Genomic DNA, 24,407 nt, shown 5'->3' with positions numbered 1-24,407 from the left:
CAGCAGTGGGAAGTTTTTTGTCTTTGAACCCTCACCGCTCCCTGGTGTTCGCGAAGTGTGGCTGGGGGAGCAGAAACATCTGCCTGAACTGGGAGTATGTCAGAAATGCAGGATTTCACGCCCCGCCTCAGGCCCACTGAGCCAGAACCTGCATTTTCACAAGCTTCCCAGGTGATTCGTGTTCACATCGAAGTCCGAAAAAAAACACTGAACTACCTCTGAAGTCCACACATGTGCCACCCAGAAACTACCCTGTGGCATGAGCCCAACCTCTCTCCCCACCTCACCCCCACCCCCGGCCCCTGCAACAGGCAGAAGCTCACTGCTGGCTTCAGGCTTAATGACAGTAGCCTGAAGCGAGCAGCTCTGAGATGTCCTCTGCCCCTAACTCAGGGGACGCCCCGACCATCCAGCTCTATTTGTTTTGGGGTAACTGCCCAGCAGGGGAACGTTGGGACTGGGTGCTCCTCAAAGATTGAAAACCTTTTAGCATCCACAGAGCACAGATGGAAATATATGGCTTTTTGAGTACAAAACAATTGCTTTCCTCATTTGCACTTGGTAGTTGGCTCCTTGTAAGAGTGAAAAGAAACAAGCCAACACCTTCTTCTCTTATGTTGCACTTTGTCAGCTCAGGGTGGGTGTTTCACACCTCGCGCTTCTCCCAGGACGCTCACACCTCTTTGACGGAGGACTGATGTCTATAGTGATTCCTCTCCTGGTCCAAATCCTGCGTTCTGGCGGGGGAGCTGCTCTGAGCTGACTGTTGAGGAGAAAGCAAATGTTCAGCAAATTTCTCTTGGGGAGTGAGTGCTTGCTAGAAGCTTCCTCCAAAGGTATTGGTCTTTGTACAGATTAAGGGCTCTTGAGAAGTGGCTTCAGAGTTATTTTGGTGGGAAAAGGCTTCCCAGGACCTTCAGGTGGACCCTCAGAGATGGGTGCCTGGCCCCAGAGCTGTGTGAGAGGCCCTTTGGGAAGCCGGAGGTCACTGTGGGAGCTGCTGGCGTATGAATCCTGGCCCCAACCTGGAAAACAGGTCTTTCTGAAGGCGCCATGGATGGAAGAGGCACCCACAGGAGCGAGACAGCCTGCTCTGATAACAGATAAGGGAGGCAAATGCCTCCCTCATTCCTCTCCCCGGCCTTTGTTCTTTCTCTCACCTCCCCACTGTCTTATAGGTGGCAGGAAGCAGAGTCCTAGACGCTGTGTGAAAGCCCTAACTCCTTCCTTAAGGAAGTACATGCAGGAAGAGAAGAGGAGGAACTGACTGTTAGGTAGGACAAGGGTCTCACGTCTGGGCCTTCTTACTAAGTGTTATTCTTGCTAAATGTAGCAGTATATTTGCAGATGCAGCAGCAAACAGCATGAGCTGACAGGAACCCAACCTGAGAATGTAGCCAACTGCAAAGAAGAAATCAACACGTAATTGACCAAACAGTTTATGTAAGCAATGGCTTCCTTTCTCCCTTTCTTTTCTCTCCCTCCCTCCCTCCCACCCCCTCCCTGTATGCTCACACTGGGCCCTTTCTTGTTTCCTCTGTGTTAAGAAGCAATTATAATATAAACTCATTATATCAACAGGGCTGCTTTAATCTGTATTTCCCCCCCATCCCTTCTCTATGACTCACCTCAATGTTTTCGGTCTCCCAAGCCCAGGCCCAGGCCCCATGCGTGTTCTGCTCCTTTCTTCATAAGCAAACCCATTGGAAACGGATTCACATTGAGCCATAGTGACTTATGGAGCCAGGAGCTACCTTTTTCAGGCAATTTGCATTTAAAAGACATATATATGTGAATGGAATATTACTCGGCCATGAAAAAGAACGAAAGCATACCATTTGCACAACATGGATGGACCTAGAGGGTATTATGCTAAGTGAAATAAGTCAGACAGGGAAAGACAAATGCCATTGATTTAATTTACATGTGGAATCTAAAGAGCAAAATAAATGAACAAACAGAACGGAAACAGACTCATAGACACAGGGAACAGACTGATTGCCAGAGGGGAGGGAGGCTAGAGGGCTGGATGAAACAAAGGTGAAGGGATTAAGAAGTACAAAGTGGTGATTACAAAGTAGTCACCGGGATGGAAAGTACAGCATAAGGAACATAATCAATAATATTATTATACCTGTTACGGTGCCAAGTAGGTACTAGATTTATCAGGGGGATCGCTTGGTAAATTATATAAATGTCTAACCACTATGTATACAACTGAAACTAATATAAAATAATATTGAATGTCAACTGTACTTGAAAAAGAAAAAAAAGAAAGAAAGAAAAGCCTGGAGCTGAGCTGAATTCTTGAGGATAAATTGTTCTGACAGAGAAGGTCTGAGAGGTGAGGCGGTTTTATTATTTCATCCACGGAGAAGGTTGTATTCAAGGTCGAGTAACAGGAGAGAGGGCGCTAAGTACGTCACTCATCTCAGGGGCATTTGCCTCTTCCTATTCCCTCTACTTTTGAATTTCCCCACCTAGAAAAGTGCTGGGCCCAGGGTAGACAATCAGTAATTCAAGTGAAAGGTAAGAATGTGCAAACCTACCGTCGTGGTGGTGAGCGTGGGTTCTTGGGAAGATGTACACAGAAAATGACCGAAGCCGTGGACACTGAATTATTGATAGGACATCAGAGACGACCGGTGACTCGGCACTGGCGTGTACTGCAACCCACAAGGCAACTCTGGCCACTGAATTTCTGAATCTAAGACTTCTGTCCGTGTGAGCACATTTCTGTAAAACAGGTTAAGCTTAATTTCCTAAAGAAAATTGGAGAACCGTTTAGAAAATTGTCTTTCATGTTTGTGACTTTTAGTATCTTATTCCAGAACGGCGGGGGCGGGGGGAGGGGAAGGTCCCCCACACTGCAGGGATCCCATGCGCTTTGTTTTCGTGAATCGCTCTTGCAACTTTGTATTGTTCCTGAATAACCCCTAATGAGACTGCAAGCTCTTCTTGCACAGCCCAAGTCACTTGGTTTTGCCCCGGGGCCTGGGCAGTGCCCTGCAAATAGTAGGGGAGGTCTACACTCCAGACCCATCCCCTGGGAAGCCCTTTTCAACCCCTCCAGGCAGAATGCAGGACTTCATCACTAACTGCTTGCGCTTTCTTCGTATTTTGCTCAGACCACCTGTGCCACAGTCATCTAAGCTTCTCTTCTCCGCCCCTCCCCGGAAACTTCCTGAGATCAGGAACCAGGCAAGGTTCATTCTCCCAGCACAGCTGTCACAATGAAGATAGTCAATGCTATCCGATGAGTGAGTGAATGAATGAGTGAATGAGTGAATGAATGAGTGAGTGAATGAATATAGTTTCCATGGTGGCACCGGGGGGAATGAGACCACAGACACTTTTCCAGACCATGTTGACAGGCTGCAGAGAAGGAAACTGGGAAGATGCTGGCAAGGCGTAAAGATCCTTCTTTAGCAGCAGAGGTACTTGAGGTAGAGACAGCCTGTGCTTTTGTTTTTGTTTTTGTTAGTCTTCACCCAAGGATATTTTTCTCTCTCTTTTTTAATTGTTTTATTGCTTAAAGTATTACAAAGAGCATTACATATGTCTCCCCCCCCCCCCCCCCCCGCCCTTGACAATCCCCTGGACAGCCTGTGCTTTTAAATAAAATCTGTGCTTCCCTATTGACAGAGGCTGTGTCTGAATTTCAGTTCTGTGTTGCCGTGGCTCTGTCTCAGTCACGAACTTATAGAGAACCAGTACATCATGTTCAAAGCCATGTCCATGGACAAGCACCGCGGCTGTGTGTAAGAGCTGCTTCACTGCCCTCCAGTGCCTACCTCCGAGTGGATGCGCCCGGTGCAGTGATCAGCTCAGGGAAGGGCGTGATGGTGTGTGTGGCTAGGAGCCAGACCTCTCCTGGATGGCTCCAAGACTTGCCCCACTAATACCTCATTGCTGAGGTTGCTGGTGTTCTCACTGTTTGCTGGGGACCTCTAGCTCCAGGCCCAGGCTCTGCTGAAACGCCCCACACAGAGGGTGAAAGCAGGTTGGGCCTAAGAAAGTCTGCAGAGCCTGGGCCTGAAGCCGGAGGTACCCAGCAACATGGGAGAACACCAAGAATCCTAGAGACGTTGGGGCCCAAGCCAAATTGCTTGTCAAAGATGGAATCTGAATTTGAGGACATTTTTACTTTATCTTAAAAGACAAGTTGTCCCCAGTGAGCAGGTGGACTAGAAGACATCGAATTATTAGTCACTGTTTTTATAGGTATTGCAAGGCATAACCCCTTCTGGGTTTAAGATTTATAAATCTAGCTGGTTACATCTCTCCAAGCTTCAATTTGATCATCTGCAGGTCGATGAGTTTGACTACATAATATCTAAGTTTTCTTCCCATTTATAATGAGTTATCTTGCTTAGAATTTGGGACGGAAAGGGGGAAATTATGGAGAAACCAGTAAGATCGAGGCAGGATAGTAAGAAGCTAGGAAAATTCCTGGGCAAGTGAAAGGGGGAAACTGAGACGAGATAATGAAACAAGGCCCAGTAATTCCAATAACTTAAAGCCAGCAAGCGGATTGTAAGCCCTTCTCTTCCCCAACCAAGGACACCTGAGAGCAAATGGCTTGTGTCCTCCTCCCTAACTGGAGAGCACACAGCGTTTGGCCTGGGAAAATAGAGAACGAAGGCCCAATTAATGCCATTCGTGCCAACTAAACCCAAGGACAGATGAAGTCAGGGAAACAAATACAAAAACCCGATTAGAGTGAGGCGGACCCAAGATAAAAGTCAAACAGTAAAGCAGACCAAAGAATAACCCCAAACTCCCCCTGGCACTCATTTCGATGCATCAGCAAATTAAAAACCCTCCCCTAAGATTCTGGCCTGCAGAAGAGAGAAAAACCCTCAAGACAAAGACTCGGTAAGGGCTCGCTCTAGAGCACACCCACGCCCCTTCCTGAGCATGAACTGTTCACTTCCTCCTAAATGCTAAGGGTCCCCATGAGACTTGCAACCAGGGGAGCGATGAGCAGCGGCTGCTCGTCCCAGGCTAACCCCCTGATCCTGTCTCCAAGGCCCCCTTTTCTCTGACTTCCCAGGGAGCTAACGCAGCCCCACTTTGGCCCACTTCTTTCCCATAATGCTTCTAGGATCCAAAGCAGAGCACCGCCTAGGCTCCCTCCTGTTGCTCCATCTACCCTCAGCCCTTCCTTTGCTTCACTGTCCCCAGCTTTCACAAACGTAATCTCAAAGTCACCTGATCTCATGCTGTGAAATCTTTCCTGCACCAAGTCAAGAACCCGCACACTACCGGCCAGCCCAAGGCAGACCCATTCCCGACCAGGCCCTGTGTAGTAACAGGATTGGATACAATAAAGAAGAAAAAAAGTGACAAAAAGCAACAAAGGAGAAGTGAGTTTAAAATTCCTGAGTAAATATGACAGGGTCACTTGTCAGGAATAACCCTCGCTAGGGTGACCAACTGTATGTACCTCTTAGCCTGGGGGTCCCAGGTCACAGGACTTTCCGTTGTAAAGTCAGGAAAGCCCCAGGTAACTGGGATGAGGTGGTCACCCTACTTATGACCTCAAGCGCCCAAAAAATAATATCACATGGAGTAAAGAGAAGAATGAAAACTAGAGAGTTTACTCCAAATAAATTTGAATTTGATAACGAAGGATGTGTTCTTGCAAGGAAGCACATTTAGCAGAAAGATAGCACCATATGCCGAAGAGGGGAAAAGTGTACCTGTTATCTATAGAGAATATTCAGGCGAAAAGTAATGAAGAAAGACACAGACATCATATTATTCAAGGAGCGTCCTTCCAAAAGCCCAGCCAGGCATGTAATATGTATGGTAGTTGAGCAAGTCAGATAAGGAACTTCAACCAATTCTAAGATTATTAAGCAAATTCTAACAATTCCAAGAGTGAATGCTTTGTCGTATCAACTTGAATAAAAATGAGAATAAGGTTTAAGTGTTTCATTTGGGGTCAGGATGGTTGTTTCATTCTTCTTTTTTTTTTTTTTTAAAGGGGAGAATGATGATTTTTATTTTTATTTTAATACTAGTAGCCCAGTGCACGAAATCCATGCACATTAAAAGGGAATTAATTGCCCTAACCAGTTTGGCTCAGTGGATAGAGCATTGGCCTGTGGACTCAAGGGTCCCATGTTCGATTCCAGTCAAGGGCATGTGCCTTGGTTGTGGGCACATCCCCAGTGGGGAGTGTGCAGGAGGCAGCTGATCGATGTTTCTCTCTCATCGATGTTTCTAACTCTCTATCCCTCTCCCTTCTTCTCTGTAAAAAATCAATAAAATATTTTTTTTTAAAAAGGGAATTAATTAGCGGAGATATTTTAATATTGCTATTTGCCCTTTCTCTATAATAGAAGTGTGAGAGATGACAGGAAATTAGTAAAATGTATATGAAAATAATATATAAATTTATTAATAAACTAGTAGCCTGATGCATGAAATTCATGCACTGGGGTGGGGGGTAAAGGGGCCCCTCAGTCTGGCCTTCACCCTCTCCAATCTGAGACCCCTCAGGGAATGTCCAACTGCCTGTTTGTGCCCACACTTTTAACAGATAACAGCTCCATTGTTGTTTCTTTCTTATGCTTAAAACCATGGGAATTAGTAGGTATTCAAAGTGTGTATACATTTTGGGGGGACACCCAGTATATCTCTAGTCAGCGGTGAAAGAAACCAACAGCAGATTTAGAACCCCCAGACAGGGAACCTCGCTCACTCCCCACATGTCTCCCCCCTTCACTTTCCACCTTCGTGGGCAGCAGGAGAATCAACGTTTTCTCTCATTAATTCGGAAAAGCACGTCCTGTCACCCGCTGCCCGGCAGGAGTGCACTAGGCCCCAAGCAAGCGAGGCTCAGTCAGGGCAGCCTTGGCTCATGGGTGCTGGCACCCAAAGTGCACATTCCTCCTCTACAGTCGCCCCGACTATCCCACTGTTTCACTGAGAAGACAGAATTCCTCTCCACCTCTGGGTTCTTGATCTTGAACGCTGACCGAAGGCACTTCAGCGAGGGCCGCCTGTGCCCACCAGGTGTGTCTGTCTGCACCTGCTCCTGCCTCAGCACCTGCATTAACCCCTCAGAGATGATCTCGTAGCTGCACTGGCCTCTGTGGGAACAGGGCATCACCACTCCGCCCTCTCACTGTCATCTCACAGTCGCCCACCCTCAGCACCCAGAACACCCAGACACTCTCCAAAGGATGTGAGCACATCAGAGGGGATGTGTGCACATCCTGTGGGGGTGGTAAGCATGCTGGGCTGATGGAAGTGCGGTGGAGAGGTGGGGGGGGCGGTGGGGCGGGGGGGGAGGACGACTTGTGCACACCTTGGTTTGCAACTGTTGCAGGCGTGGGAGGGTGACAGTGTGCTTGGGGAGTTCTCATGCCAGGGGGGATGTGCACACCGGAGGCCTCTGGCTTTGCAGATCCGCAAACCCCTGTGGCGTGGCCAGGAGGACGTCAGTCTGGCCCGCCACGGTGGCTGTCCCTGCGATCCTGCACCTTCTGGGCCAGGAGGCGGATCTTGCGCAGCCACTCCTGGGCGCTGATGGCCTGCAGGCTCTACCTCAGCTCAGCCTGCAGGCTCTGCTTGGCGTGCTCACAGCTGTCACCACAGCCATGTGGGGAGTACAGGCCGCCCTCCGCCGGTCTGCCTCCCCTGTCCAGAGGCTCTCTGCGCTGCTCACCTGCCCAGAGTGACTGGGGCTGGGTGGAAGCCAGGCGTCCTGCCCTGCCCAACCCCGGCCGATCCGCCCCTGTGCGAGCTGCCGCCCCGCCGGGAAGGGTCATGGATCCGGGTCCCGGGACCGCGGACAGCCTCAAGCACTGCCCCCCACTCGGCAGGGTCACAGATCCATGTCTTGGTCCCGTGGACAGCCTCAAGCACTGCCCCCAACCCATCAGGGTCACAGATCCAGGTCCCGGGACCACGGACAGCCTCAAGCACTGCCCCCGCCTGGCAGGGTCACAGATCCGGTCCAGGACCGCAGACATCCTTGCCCGCTGCCACCCGCCTTCAGTATGCAAATTCGCTGCCATCTTGTTGCTTCAGGGTGGGGGTCCCCACTGGGGTGCCTGGCCAGTCTGGGTGAGGGGCTGAGGGCTGTTTTCAGGCTGGCGGGCGACTGAAGCTCCCAACTTCTCCTTTTTTTCTTTTTCGTTTTTTTATTCTGGGATTTATTTACCTTCTATGGCTGTCACTGGAGCTGAGAGCCAGCTTTAGCTCTGAGGCCCAGCTCCAGCTCTGAGACCTCGGCTGCTGAAAGCAGGGATCTGGGTTTGTTTGGATTCTATAATTGAAACACTGTTGAGGTCCTGCTGGCTGAAGCCCGGCTGGCCGAAAGCAGGTTTCTGGAGCCTGTTTAGCTTCTATAATTGCAACATTGTTTCTTTTTTTTTCTTTTTTTTAATTAAATCTTTATTGTTCAGATTATTACATTTGTTCCTCTTTTTTTTTTCCCCCCATAACTCCCCTCCTCCCAGTTCCCGCCCCACCCTCCGCCCTCACTCCCCACCCACTGTCCTCATCCATAGGTGCACAATTTTTGTCCAGTGCAACATTGTTTCTTAGACTGCAAGCTCAGAGGCCGGCAGCGGCAGGCGGGGAACCTTGGCTTCCTCCTTCACTGGAGCAAGAAAGCCTCCTGTTCGCTTCAGCTGGCTGGCTGCTGGCCGCCATCTTAGTTGGCAGTTAATTTGCATATCGCCCTGATTAGCCAATGGGAAGTGTGTCGGAGCTATGGTTAATTACCATGTTTGTCTATTATTAGATAGGATGAACAGTAACAAAAGGATATAACAACAGAGGCATGTATAAAAACGACAAAAACATGATATGAAAACAACAGTGATGCAAACAATGACTGATAAAGTGATTAAACTTATTCTAATATCTCCGTACACCACATTAAGAGTGAAAACACTTTCAGAGTGCTTGGCTAATTTCCCTTGTGATGAAGTATTTAGAACTTTAACGTCACATGCTCTTCAAACTCAGAGAAAGCAACATATAACTGACCATCCATGAAAACGGGTTCAGGTAGGAATATGCCTACTCTGTCTAGAGTTTGTCCTTCTGATTTATTAATAGTCATCACAAATGCTAGCATCATGGGAAACCATCATTGAATCAATTTAAATGGGAGGCCAGTGTCAGATGGGGACAAATTAATTCTTGGAATCAGAACAACCTCGGCCTCTGCAGATCCTGTTAATAATTCAGCTTCGATAATGTTAGGTCGTAATCTTTTGATAATAAATCTGGTACCATTACAAAGACCCCATTTACTATTGTGATTTCTGAATAGCATGATGATTGCACCCACTTTCAATTTTAATTTATGACACGGCATTCCCGAAGGAGTAATACTATTAAGAAATTCGATGGGAAAATTTTCCTTTTCAGCATCACCTGTGGAATCAATGGAATCATCACTCAAATATGTGTGAAAATCTCCATCAAGTATATCCAAAATTTCTTCATTTAATTTTTGAACATGCTCATTTTTTGGACAAAGAATTGCATGTTTAGATATATTTTTAATATTATCTATAGATATAGTATTTCCAAAGGTAGCTTCAATAATAGATCCATTACAACTAATTTCACAGGGGATTTCAATTATATCCATTCCTAAATGAAAACTGCTATCAAGTTTGCCATATCAATTCCTGTAGACGCTGTGGGTAAAACAGTACCACCACGACCTCAATTATAATGTATTAAAACTTTATACAGATATGCAGGTGAACAGGATTCCTAGCTGGCAGGCCCCTGACAGCAAGCTGGCCACCTGTCGATTCCGTGAGGAATGGGGCTCCCTCCACCCTCCTGTCAGGGTCTGGGGTGTAGGTGAATGGGGTTCCTGACTGGCAGACCACTGACAGCAAGCTATCCAACAGCAGATTCTGTGAGGAATGGAGCTGCCTCCTCCCTACTGTCAGGGTCTGGTTTGAAGGCTGGACTCAGTGCTTCCAAGCTCTGCTCTGAGGGCGGGTTCCTGCCTGAAACCTCGACCTCCGGGGAAACAGCTGGGGGAGGGCACAGCCATTTCCAAGACGACCCCCTGCAGGACTGGCTTCCTTCTGCTTGGTCGCGCTTCTGGCCATGATGTTACACCCAGGGTTTTTATATAAGTAGATATTTTATTGATTTTTTTACAGAGAGGAAGGGAGAGGGATAAAGAGTTAGAAACATCGATAAGAGAAACATCAATCAGCTGCCTCCTGCACACTCTCTACTGGGGATGTGCCGGCAACCAAGGTACATGCCCTTGACCGGGATTGAACCTGGGACCCTTGAGTCTGCAAGCTGACGCTCTATCCACTGAGCCAAACCGGTCAGGGCAGGATGGTTGTTTCTTGTGGGCAACCCTAGGGCAGGCTCAGAGGCTTGGCATCAGCCCCTGACATCAGCACACCTGCCTTCCTCCCTGCCTCCTGTCATGCCGGTTGGTTTGATCCCCTTTGGAGGAACAGGTTAGAAGTGAACACTGAAGTTGTTTTGGTGAGAGACTTTGTAAGAGTTGGGGCTCAAACAGGAACAAAGTACAAGCTAAAGTGGGCAGAGGACTTTCTTTCCATTTCCTTAGGGACTCAGTTTCCCTGTGGCGCCCTGAGGGCTGGTGGTTTGGGGAACTTTGGGATGCAAGTTTCCATGGACGCTGACGGGTGGACAAAGGCAGGGGTGAGAGACCCCCTCAGGGGCTCTAGGAAAAGTGGCATTAAGAATATATTCATGTATATCATTTTCCTGGCTTGCTTCCTTTGATCGTGAAAGATGAGGTGCATTTCAGTCACGTTCCTGTAACTGTGGTTTATGTTCTTGTTGCCTTTTATTTTATTGTATGAAAATGCTGCAATGCATTTATCCAATCTATTGCTGATGCACAGTTGAGCTGTTTCTTGTTTTTCTGTTTTTTATTTTTGTTTCATTTTTGCTGTTACAACCAATGCTGTGTATACATGGGCACCAAGATACCTATTTTATGTTTAAGAGTTTCTCCAGAAGAGAAATTGCTGAAGTGCAAATGTATGCATCTTTAACATCCTGGGGCTTGGATCTGTATGTTCTTTATGATATTTGTATATGAAAAGATGTTTTTAATTTTACTGAGATCTAATGTACCAATCTTTCTCCTTTAGTCCTGTTTGCATCTTCTCTAAGGAACCCTCTCTAGCTTGAGATCAGAAGATGTTCACTTTTCTTAGTTTCTAAAAACTATACCACACTATCTTAACTACTGTAGAGAAAGTCTGAAAATCAATTAGTGTTAATCCTCCAACTTTGTTCTTCTTTTTCAGTTTTTTTTGGCCACTCTAAGTCCTTCCACATGAGTCTTAGAATCTGTTTGTCAATTTCTACCAGTTTGTCCAATAAAACTGATGGGATTTAAATTGGTACTGCTTTGAACGTGGACATCAATTTGAGAAGAATTGTAACAATATTGAGTCTTCTAACTAATGAACATGGTATATGTCTCCATTTATTAAGAATTTCTTTACTTTTCAATGCTTGGTAAAGTTCCCTAAATCTTTCACATTTTTGCTAGTTTGCTGAGATTTTTTAATCATGAATGGATGCTGGATTCCATCAAATGCTTTTCTCACATTTATCAATATGATTGTGTATTTCTTTATTTTTTAGTTTGTTAATGTGCTAAATTAAGTGATTTTCAACTGTTAAAGCAACTTGGCATTCCTAGGATAAGCCCAACTTTGTCATGGGGTTTTATCTTTTTAATATATTATTGGATTTTATTTGTTACAATTTTGTTGAGAATGTTTGTATTCATGTCCCTGAGGGATATTGGTCTGTAGTTTTCCTGTAATATCTTTGTCTGGCTTTGGTGTCACGATAATGCTGGCTTCATAAAATGAGTTGGGAAGTGTTCCCTCTTCTTCAGTTTTCTGAATGAATTTTTTTCTAATGGATATTATTTCGTCCTTAAATATTTGGTGGATTTCACCAATAATGCCCAAGGACCTGGAGGGTTTTGGGGGAGAGAAGGGTAGATTCAATTTCTTGAATAAATGCGGAGCTATTTGGGTAATCTATTTCTTCTTAAATGAGACTTGAGAGTTTTTATCTTTCAAAGAATTTGTTTCTTTCATCTAAATCATTGTATATATTAATAAAATAGTATTCATGATGCTCTTTCATTATCTTTCAATATCTGTAGGATGTTGGTGTTGAATCTCTCATTCCTGATATTGGTAATCTGTCTTTTCTCTTTTTTATCTGGTCAGTCTGGCTGAGATTAATCAATTGTATTGTTCTACTTGAAAATTATTTTGGATTCAGTGATTGTCTCTATTGTCTTTCTGTTTTCTATTTCATTTATGTCTGCTCTGACCTTTATTATTTTCTTTCATCTTCTAACCCAAGTTTCATGCTTTCTTTTTTTTCTAGACTTTTATGGTAGAACTGAGGTTATTAATTTGAGACCTTTATTCTTTTCAATACAGGTATTAGTGTTTGAAATTTCTCTCTAAGTATGGCTTTAACAGCACCCTGCAAATTTTAGTATGTTGTGTTTTCATTTTCATTCAACACAACTTGTAAATTTACCAACATTATTTTTAATTTGAGGTTATTTTCCAAAGCAATTTATCCAAATACTAAAAGCATAGCATGCTAACTAGGCTTTTCCTTTAAGTTGAATTGAATGTTACTACATACTGATTTGGGATTTCAGTGTAAGAACTCGGGTTGTTAAAATCACTGATGCAATAGACATGACGGTGCTGCCTACCTGCCTGGTGAGACGCTGAAGAGTTCATTCTCTGCCTCCAACAGGCGGCTGCACCAAACAATCTTCATTAGCCCCACAACAAAGCCAATGAGACCCAAAGGTTAATTTAATAATTCCTGTGAGATAAATTCATCTGGGAGCCGAGATTACTATAAATACACTGTACACTGGGTACTTAAAATTAGATCGGGGAAGGAAAGTGGAGTAAGACAATTCGTTTAACATTTTCTTTGGAGATAAAAGCCAGGAAGAGACTTTTTCATGGTTCAGTCCTTTCAGGCAATCTGTCTGAAAGATAATAAGATTACTTCAGGTAAACCTGAAAAGATGGAAACCTGCTTCCCACTCCAGCTTACCCTTTCCACCAGCACTGCGTAAGTAGCTCATTCTATCCTTATTATTTAACTTCTCTCCTCTTACTTGCTTTAAAACTTCATTCTCCAATTCCACTGGCCCGGCTGGACCTTACTTCTTAAACTCATTTTTGTGTTTCCTCGTTTGTTGCTAACAATTTCTTGGTTTAGCACAGCGGTTCTCAACCTGTGGGTCGCGGCCCCTTTGGGGGTCGAACGACCCTTTCACAGGGGTCGCCTAAGACCATCGGAAAACACATATATAATTACATATTGTTTTGTGGTTAATCACTATGCTTTAATTATGTTCAATTTGTAACAATGAAAATACATCCTGCATATCAGATATTTACATTACGATTCATAACAGTAGCCAAATTACAGTTATGAAGTAGCAACGAAAATAATTTTCTGGTTGGGGGTCACCACAACATGAGGAACTGTATTAAAGGGTCGCGGCATTAGGAAGGTTGAGAACCACTGGTTTAGCAGTTTCTACATATCTCCCCCCACTTTTCTTTTTAAACATAGTCACCTGATTTTTCCTGCTGTTGTGACCTGACTCCTTGGTAATGCTGGACTTCAATTCATTCAATTACTTTAGAAATTTTCCCACATAAATTTTTCCAGCGCAAGCCTTTGGATTTCTATAATTTAAGAGAAAGGCTTCTTTGGGATGCTAGATGCCCAAAATAATACCCAAACAACCTGCTGATAAGGCGATGCTGATCTTGATGAGGGAGGATGTTACCTCTATGGAGTCTCAATAGTATCTCACAGGGGAGTGGGCAAAGTTGGGATATTTATTCAGATTTTTGAAGTCTGGTCTAAAGTAAGTGTTTTGAAGTAGGAGGGGGCAGAGGGCGGAGCTCAGTTAGAATTGGGGAAGAATCATGATGTAACAGATTAGGATTTGGTAGATCCAGCAATGCAAAGAATTTGAGAACAGGATTCAAAAACTCTGGGGGTGTAAACTGTCATTTCATGCTTTGTATTGAAGAGCTGGTTGGTTTTTAGGAAGTATCTGAAATGAACAATAAAGTTATCTGCAATATTTACCTTCCTGGAGGAGTATACTAAAGAAAGTGAACTAGCATTAACTTAGACAGTAAGATGTGTAGTATAGAGAGTTGCAGTTCTCAGTCTGATTCTATTAACAGAGAACCACACAATTTTTGTGGGAAAAAGATGCCTAGTATATAAATATTTTGATAAATGTTGTATTTTGAATATATTGTATGTAAATACTATAAGATAAATATAAATCTATTTATAAATATTTATTAAAGGAATGAATGAATGAAAACTCCAGGTAGGGAGGAGGAGCTGGCCAAGCAGCCTCATTCTATGCCCCAGATTTCTCCTGCCTCTTTGGGTTCTAATAGTTAATGTCTTTGTCACCATCATGCCCAGATTTTCCTGAGTATAGGTTAAAATGCCAGCCCAAGTTGGAACAAAATTAACCTTTCTTCTAAATTCCTTTGGCATAGCTAAGTTAGGCAATAATTTTATAAATTATTGCTAGCTATTAAGAAAACACTGAGAGAAATGAACAATGAAATAACCCCACCATTCAAAAAAAAAAAAAGGCATCTACAGTAACCAATGATATGTCCACTCACACCAATCAGTGCTAAGTAGACAGAACCATCCATTGACTTAGGGAAAATTCCATGGCCACTTCTGCCAGCAGCGCTGCTGATACACCTTTACTCATTGCTTAGCAGTGCACACACCCTGATTTTCTGAGATAACTCCCATAATAGTTCACATTGACCGGATGAAATGAAAGCTCCTCTGCTTGGCACTCCAGACTCAAGTTTCTTTTTGCATATGACAAATAGAAAAAAATGATGTCTGAGGCTTAGAATGCTTCAATGACTCACTCATGTCATAAATGGGAATTGAAGCTGAGAGGGCGCTGGCTTTGGAAGCAGGGAGACCTGGTAAGAATTTCAGTTCAGTCACACAATAGCCCTGTGGCCTTGGTCCAACTCTCTGACCTACATTTCTTCATTAGTAAAACGTGAGTGATGAAAAACCTCTTTCACGATGGCTTTGTGAGAGCTACGTGAGGTACCATGTGCCACACATTTACCCTGACTACCATTATGACATTAAACCACGTGAAATTGATATTTTTATATTTTAAAAAGCTGAATATTTGTAAATTTATATGGTTCAACCTTACGTTAGCTAGTAAGATGCAATGCTGGAATACAGACTCAAGTCTTCTGGGGCCCAGCCCCTGCACTTCCATATGATACTGCCTTTTGTTTGCAATGAGACTGATTTTTAGTTGGATAGGTGCTGCCAACTGAATTATGAAGCAGCTTTAATACAGAAGATGTGTAAAGACAACAAATGGTGGAAGTTGAACAGGAAAGGAAGTTACAGAGTTGGTGCAAACATCTAGACTTTACAAATAAAATGGTTGTCCAGTTATTCTGCCTTTCATAACAACAATGAGGTATATGTGTGAAAGATCCCGGTTATCCTTCTGTTCTTTTTAAATATATTTTTATTGATTTTTAAAGAGAGAGGAAGGGAGAGGAAGAGAGAAACATCAATGAGAGTGAAACATCCATCAGCTGCCTCCTGCAAGCCTCATACTGAGGATCAAGCCCGAAACCCGGGCATGTGCCCTGACCAGGAATCAAACTGGTGACCTCTGGGTACATGGGTCAATGCTCAACCACTGAGCCACACTGGCCAGGCCAGGCTATCCTTAAAGTCAATGTCATTGGTTAGGGATGCCACTGTGATGTTTAATTTTACGTGTTAACTTGACTGGGACATGGGGTGCCAAGACATTTACTCAAACATTATCTGGGGTATGTCTGGGAGGGTGTTTGGGGGTAAATTTACATTTAAGTTGGTAGACTGAATAAAGCAGATTGCCCTCTCCCATGTGGGTGGGCCTCATCCAATCAGTTGAAGATCTGAAAAGAACAAAAAGGCAGAGTAAGAGGAATTTCACCTGCTTGACTGTTGGAGCGGAGACATCAGTCTTCTGCCCTCTGACTGGGACTTACACCACTGGCTCTCCTCGGTCTCCAGCTTGCTGACTGCAGACCTTGGAATTTCTATGTAGCCTCCATAAATCACACGAGCCAATTCCTTATAATAAATTTTTTCTCTCTCTCTCTTTTTCTCTCTCTCCCTCTCTCTCTCCATATATATATATATATATATATATATATATATATATATATATCATATATATCACATATATATATATACACATATATATATATATTCTAAATAATAAAAGGTTAATATGCAAATTGACCCTAATGGCTGTAGGGGAACGACTGGTCACTATGACGCGCACTGACCACCAGGGGGCAGACGCTCAATGCAGGAGCTACCCCCTGGTGGTCAGTGCACTCCCACAGGGGAGCTCCACTCAGCCACAAGCTGGGCAGTGCTAAGGATGTCCGACTGTGGCTTAGGCCCACTCTCCGTGGGAAGCATGCCTAAGCCACAGTCGGACAAACCCCCGAGGGCTCCCAGGCTACCAGAGGGATGTCTGCCAGCTTAGGCTCCATCCCCCAGGGAGCGGGCCTAAGCTGGCAGGTGGACATCCCCCGAGAAGTCCTGGACTGCAAGAGGGTGCAGGCCAGGCTAAGGAACCCCCCCCCCCGCCGGGTGCATGAATTTTCATGCACCAGGTCTCTGGTGTGTGTGTGTGTGTATCTTATTGGTTCTGTATGACAAAGGTTATAGTTCTAAAAAAATAATAGTGCACTCTGGAGCTGCCATTCATAAGTGTATCTAAAAGGCTTTCCAAAGATGTTGGCCATCACTTTGTAGGGTTAGATTTTTAAGGTCTGAGCATAGGAACCCCCTGATCTATCATTAGGCAGCCAGCTTTGTCCTGTCTGTGAAGGCATGACTCAAGTTGAAAGGCTTTCTGTGGGTGAAGGGGAATGTGTCTCAGACTTCAGGAGGGCAGTGTATTGGACAGAGCTTGAGATCGGATGTCAGAAGATCTGCAATTGAATCCCAGCTCTGCTATTTACTGGTTGTAAGAAGTCATTTCTTTGAGCTTCAGCTTTTCCCCCTGTAAATCGAGCATAATAAGGATTAACTCAGGGTCCAGGAAAGATTTACGGAGACAATGTATGTGAACTGCTCATGGAAACTCAATTGTGTCTTAAGAATATTAGCTGTCGGAATGCATTATTGTATGTTGAAAGGAGTATGACTTTTGGGGCTGTTTATTTAGGTTAGTTAATCTTTCTAAGCTGAAGGATCTTCATGTGCTAAAGATAAAAAGACAGAGAGAAAGAGAGAGACAACAACTGACTTTTTCAGGTTCCTGTGAGGATAGACGGGCATAATACATGAAAAGTCTCCAGCAAAAATCCTGGCAAAGCATCTGCATTATATATGTAATAAAAGTATAACTTTTTATTAAATTAACAAACCATTAGTCACTTTAATGTTATGCTATGTATATATTTTTAAATAAAGGATGAAATCAAAGTACTTCCCACACTCAAGTTCTATCAAGTGATACCCACACTCGCCTCCCACTGTTAGCCATCACTACAGCTTCTTCCAGCTCACACAGCTTCTCATCCTGAATCCTTCTTGGCCCATCAAGAGCCTGTAACTGTGAAACACTAGGCCCCTGAGCTTGCATCACAAACACATCGCTGAGATTTATGGCTGAAAGATATGTATTCTCTTTGCTACCTGGTACTCAAGACATCACATAGTTATGAACTTTCTGAAGATTTCAGAGGAAGGGGAAACAGATTCCTGCTCTAAACACTTACTAGTAGATGAGCCAGAAAAAAACATTCTAAACACATCACACTTTTACAACTCCCTCGCCATGGCCCATCTCTATTTACAGATCTTTTAACCCAGGGTGGGCAAACTTTTTGACTCGAGGGCCACAATGGGTTCTTAAACTGGACCAGAGGGCCGGAACAAAAGCATGGATGGAGTGTTTGTGTGAACTAATACATGTTAACACTGCTGCTGGTGAAGGAGCGGAGGGGAGAGCAAGAGAACCCTCTGCTCTTTCGGGCCGGATAGAACAGCCGAACGGGCCGGATCCGGCCCGCGGGCCGTAGTTTGCCCACGGCTGTTTTAACCCCTCCTACTGAAGGTGTAGATTAGTGAAGGTCATACTCCTCAGCCTGGTTCAGGCATTTGGGAGGCCATTTACTCCTTGACAATGAGATCAGAGGGGAATGAAGGCAGAAATAAAGTCATTCCATCCTGGCTCCATCCTCTTTTTAGTCCTATATGGTCTTGGATAAGTTACTTAGTCCCTCTGAGCCTTAAAGACCTCACCTGTAAAGTGGCAATAATGCCCACCCACAGGGTGGATTAATGAAGTCGCGATGTAAATAGACAGCAAGAGAATTCCATACACTACCCTCTCCCCTTCATTTTAGAACATCTTTGCCCGGATACTCACTTTCAGGGTGGAGAGGATGATGCATCCTTAGGACAGACAGTGACATCTATGTGGCGCTCCTTTGATAGGCCCCCGATCCAAGATGGGCCTTTGTGACTGCTCTTCTCTATGCACCTGAAATGCCTACCGGTATACGTGTGGGGGTGCTGTATGGGGTCTCTGGAGTCAGACTACTTCACCACCTGTCCCCTTGCCATATACAACACGTAGCATATTGCCTTTCATACAAGTCATCTTAGTGGGGCCTCTGTTACATTCCCCTAGGTTCTACATTGCCCCTAGATAGAGTAGGATGTTCTGTTCTCAAGGAACACTTAAGAGGGTAACATTCATCCTCTTTTATCCACTCCCCACTTACTCTTTCCAAAAGGTGGTGGAGTGGCTTACTTGCTGATTTCAGGACTCTTCTAAAATTTGACTGTGCACACTTGGAACACCCTTTCTGGATCTTCTCTCCCTGTGTGTCTCAGAGATAGAATCCCATCTTCAGGATTTTCCATTAGATCAATGACCAGCCTCTGAGAGGGAGACACAGTGGTCAAGGTTCCCATGGTGCTGGTGGGCACATTCAATCCCGGGGGTGACATATTATGGTCTGCAAACTTCAAACCCTAGTCTCCAATTCAGCCTTTTCAAAACAAAGTTGGTATTTTGATCTTCATCTGCCCGGCTCTTGTGTCTCCTGCCCAATATCTTCTCAACTCAGGAAAAGAAGAGCCGCCGCCCCCAATGGAACATGATTAATCCATGTTGACTAACACAGATTTTGATATTTTTCCTGAACATCAGATAGGTGTTTGTTTGTTGAGCAAGCTCTGATACTCTTAAAATAGAGGCTTTGCTATTCTCTTAATCTTTCTTAAAGGGTAACTCTCTTTAAAAAATTTTTTTATAGTGGACACTGAAGAGAGTTTTTGCAAATATTGGCTTTTGTTTCTGTCTCTTTCAAGTCAGTGTCCGTATGTGTAGTCTTGACATTGGCCACGCGACAAGGGCGATGCCTCTTCAATGCCAGAGTTAAATCAGAGCCAACTGGGCACATGGCCCTGGAGAGATTCATGCAGACGATTGATACCCATTCACTGGGCAAGAGCAGCCCACAAACCTTCACCAGATAATGGCCCTTAAGGACACAGAGTTCTGAGAAAGATTGTATCACAGCTACCTGACAGTGAACCGTCTCATTTGCTGTCACCTGTGGTACTTTTAACCCTTCCATGCCTTGATTTCTCTTTCTACAAATTGGAGGAATAACAGTAATTATCCCCTAAGTTTTCTGCCGGGACTGCTTAAACTAACACTTGTTAAGTGCTTGGAATAATGCCAGGTACAGAGTAAGAGTTCTGGAGCCAGAATGCCTACCTCAGCCTGACACCTACAACCTCTGTAGGTCTTGGTTCCCTCATCTCTAAAACTGGTATAGAGATGGGCATTTCTTTGGGTAATTATGACACATAAGTGAGCTTATCTGTGTAGCGTTTGTGGCAAGCAGTAGCATAAATAAGATGGAAGTTTTCTGTTCGTTTTTTTTGTTTGTTTTTTGTTTTTTGTTTTTGTTTTTTTTTCCCCACAAAAAAAAGAAGATGGGAGGAAGGCAGTCCAGGTCTGATATGGCAGCTGCACCATTTAAAGAATCCAGGTTCCTGCTACCCACTGCTTTATCCAGGCAATCTCGGGATTCCAACTAGCTGCTTGAGCTCCAGCCGTCACATCCACATCCCAAGTAAGTAGTAGAAAGGAAGAAGGGGCAAAGAAAGGATGGTATAATCCGTTATGGCATGGGATTCTAACTTTCCTCTATAATTGTACTTCCTATAATACTTGGTAGGGATTTTTCTGCATTAACAATCAGAACTAATCATAGAGTGTCAGAAAACATCTTCCTGCAACATTAAAGATTCACTGACAGGCTTACTTACCCAACTTGGAAGGTTACGTAAGCAATTGCCACATATGTAACAAGTTACATGCATGTAGAGGCATCTTACAGTCTATAGGTTGATCGTGTATTTTTATTGCCATTTACATTTTATGGAGGCTGCTCTCTGGTACTCTTACACCGTTGGGGTGCAGAAACCCAATGAAGGATCTGAGAGAAAGCTTTGGATACCTCCCTGGAAGAATACACATAAAAACATCTACTTCAAATTGTGCAGTGAATTGAATTGCACTGAAAGTCTATTTCCTTCACAGAAACAACATTTTAAAAATGTACACTGCTTTACGACGTATTCACTCTAATACATGTCCAAGCTTAACAAATTGCTTTAACAATGGGCTTTCCTTTTCTTGCAGCAACAACAACAGAAAACTGCCAGCAGTTTCTGCACATGCTCCCAGAGGCCTCTGCAAAGTCAGTGAGTTTCTCTGGAATGTGGTCCCATTTCTCCACAAAATCTGGTGATTCAAAGCCCTGATTCCGAGGAAACTGATGACGCCTGCAGCAGCAGACAAAACTTCTTTCAGGGTTTTCGCAGAGCTCTTGCAATTTATAATGAAATGTGGAGCCTCCTCAGAGAATAGAGGAGTCCCTCCCCCACCCCCAGGCACTCTCCACCCTGTCTCCTGTTCTCTCTCACTTCAGCTGCAACTGTGTTTCCTGGGGACCTCCAAGTCCCTCTCTCTGCTTTAGCCACACAGACTTCCTTGCTTCTCCCACCCTCCCCTGCCCCCACCCCAAGCACACCCAGATCAACTCTTACCACCCTCAAGGCCAACGCAGGACCCTCCTCACTTGCTGGGATGGGTCACCCTCTCTGTCAATGGAGCTGACCCTGCCCTCGCCTCCATCCTTAGCTTCGCTTTCGTTTTCATCACGTGGCCAGGTGTTATATTGGCTTGTTTTTAAATATGTTTACTATCTCTCTCTGCCTCCATAAAAGAAGCTTTCCATGGTCAGAGACTTTGTCCTGTTTATCTCTGTAACCCCCGAACCTAAGACAGTACCTATTGGTATTAAATATTTGTGGGATAAGTGAATGGATTTGTTTACTGAATACACTTCTTCCATAAAGAATGTGTGGGTGCTGTTATTCACGAGAATTTATGGAACAGCTGTGCTTAAAAGCGACAAAATGTTTATTTTTCTCTCTCTTTGGGTTTTGGACATTCCCCAGTATCAATGAAGAAGGTTCATACTGACCCTTCTCTCAATCTGAACCTCACCTTGCAAATAAACGTGAACAAATATTGACACACTGCGCCTGCTCCCTTACAGACTAGTCCCCCGAGTCTGTAAGGCTTACCCAGCTCTTCCATAAAGGTGCCAAACTTGTCAATACACCATGCACTCTGCCTGTGCACTGAGATCTTGCCTCTCGGTAGATTTTCCCACCAAGGGGCTGGGTCTGGCCATTGATCCTGATGAGACAGGAGCAGGCAGCCAGGATGTTGCCAGGCATCTCACCCAAGTCCATGCTGATGGGGAATGACACGCTCCTCTGTGACCTGTTTAAAAACACCAGAACCTGTCTTAGCGATTCTGTAGGTTCATTAGCCTTCACCCCCTCTGCTGCCACCAAACCAGGATCCCAGATAAATAAGGCGACCCCTCAATTTTACCAGCAACGTATTCATAAGTCAGAGGGCAGGAGACATATTTATTTGTTCTGCAAGGTCTATCCCCCCACACCGACGTAGAGGTTCATCTCCCCTAAGTCCCTTCACTCGGAAAGGAGAAGCCGCAGGCCCCAGAGGTTCTCAGCCACAGAGCCACCCCCCTGAGTGTGGCCCCACAGCTGGGAGGGGTATCATTGGTTTCTAGAAATAAAGCATTCATGAGTGCCTTAGGCATTGCATACAGAAGTGGCCTCCAAGTTAACTCCGTTCGAAGGCCGTCCTCACTTACCTGCGTCCTCTTAAGCTTGCTTGGCTGGAAGAAAAGGGGGTGGGGGACCCCTGTGGGTGGGAACTGGGTGGAAGCACGCAGGTGCTCACATTTCCGTGCGCACTGTGCGGATGCTGTTATCCACAAGAATTTATGGAACAGCTGTGCTAAAAAGTGACAAGATGTTTATTTTTCTCTCTCTTTGGATGTTGGCCATTCCCTAGCCACTATCAACGAAGAAGGTTCATATGGACCCTTCTCGCAATCTGAACCTCACCTTGCAAACAAACGTGAAGACCTGTTGACACACTGGAGCCTGCTCCCTGGTAGTTCTCCGAGTCTGTAAGGCTTACCCAGCTCCATGGCAGCGGCGCAGGCCTCTCTGACCTCTTCCTATGGCTCTTTCTCTTTTGCCTGTTGCCTCTCCCTGCTTCCTGCCTCTCCACGGGACCTATGTCAGGTGTTCTTATCCCCAAATTGTGACTGCTTCGCCAGAGTTGTGGAAGGATGGAGTGGGCCGAGGTGGCATGATAGGAAGTGGGCAGAGGTCCCATTTGCTGGCCTGGTAGGAGGGCTTACCCCGTGGTTTCTCCATCATGTCCCTTGTGTGGGGCTGTCATAGTGTTCCTGCTCTCTGAGAATGTTACCTGGCCAGGGCCTGGGCCCAGAGCAGGTCTGCATCAGGCCAGCCGGAGTGTGTGGGTTCTTGACTTCATGCCAGAAAGATTTCACACTATGAGTCCAAGTGATTTTGAGGGTATGTTTACTAAAGCTGAGAGAACCTAGGTGGGGCTGCTTCGGTTTCCCAGAAACATTATAGGGAAGAAGTGAGCCACACTGGGCTGTGTGAGCTCACTGGGAAGTCAGAGAAAAAGGAGGCATTGGAGACAGGTTCGGGGAGTTAGGCTGGGATGAGCTGCCACTGCCAGGTGCTCTTCTGGTTGTAAGTCTCAGGGGAGCCCTTAGAGTAGAAGAAAGAAAGCAGAGATACAAGGTGTGGGTGTGCTCTAGGGGAGAGCACTTCAGGTCCTTTATCTTGAAACTTTTTATCTTCAGCTGGTGATAATTCCGCAGGAGGTCTTAGGGGAGGGTCTTAACAGAATATTCATTAGCATTCCAGATGTGTCCATGGATATGTTGATTCATCAAAATGTGCATATAGAGGGGTCAGGGTTATTTTTTTATTAGTTTTATGTTCAAAGAATGTTATCAAAGAGGGACCAGGACTAAGGCCAGTCTGCCCCCAAGTGTCCTTGGTTAGGGAAGATAAAACTTTGTGATTCATTAGCTGACGACTGTACTAGTAAATCATTCAAATTGTTTGGTCTTGTTTAATTATTTTGTCACAGTTTCCCTTATTCTACTTGTCAAGGCATTTCCATAGTTTCTTTCTATTCTGCCCGATAACCTTTGTATATTTGTTTCTAACAGCTTTAATAGTCATATAACATACTATAATAGTCACCCTATTAAAGTATACAATTTGGTGCTTTCTCATGTATTTACAGTTATATCAGATTTCACGGGACCTTGAATGCCAGGCTAAGGAGGTGAAGTTCTATCCTAGAGAGATTGGAGAGTTAATAGTTAATTGCAACATATGTTTATTAATCAAATAATATGACAAACAGTATTCTTCATTTCCTTTGACTTCTTCCTAACTTTATGTTACAAGTTGTTTTTTATGCTTATAATCATATCATATTTATGATGTTTTTTCCTCTACTTTCTCATATTCTTCTCAATTTTTTCTCATATTTTGTTCTCTACTTTCACCTTAGTATTTTTTCATATACCCTTCTCTATATCTATACAGTTTTATATATAATGGCTATATGTTATCTACACTTTCCTTACCCTAGTCCCAGCCCCATACCTATAGTGTGTGTGTGGGGTGTGTGTGTGTGTGTGTGTGTGTGTGTGTGCACATTTCCTCTAAAATTATTTAATCAAGATGGGATTACTGGTTTCATTATGGGGTTACTGGTTCAAAGTACATTAAGATTTTTATTGTTCTTGATATTAAGTACTAGAATATTT

At 44.5% G+C, this 24,407-nt stretch overlaps 1 long non-coding RNA gene across 1 annotated transcript; it reads left to right on the top strand.

The window, feature by feature from the left end:
• Positions 1 to 591: 591 nt before the first annotated feature.
• LOC132211430 (uncharacterized) lies at positions 592 to 3,557 on the top strand. Its single transcript, XR_009447451.1, has 3 exons — positions 592 to 836; positions 1,334 to 1,443; positions 1,652 to 3,557. It is a non-coding gene; the product is annotated as an uncharacterized LOC132211430 (long non-coding RNA).
• The last annotated feature ends 20,850 nt before the right edge of the window (positions 3,558 to 24,407 follow it).

This window comes from Myotis daubentonii, chromosome 10, assembly GCF_963259705.1.
Source record: "Myotis daubentonii chromosome 10, mMyoDau2.1, whole genome shotgun sequence".
NCBI classification, from domain to species: Eukaryota; Metazoa; Chordata; class Mammalia; order Chiroptera; family Vespertilionidae; genus Myotis; species Myotis daubentonii.
The sequence above is the reverse complement of the archived record's forward strand: the minus strand, read 5'-3'. Positions and strand labels throughout refer to the sequence as shown.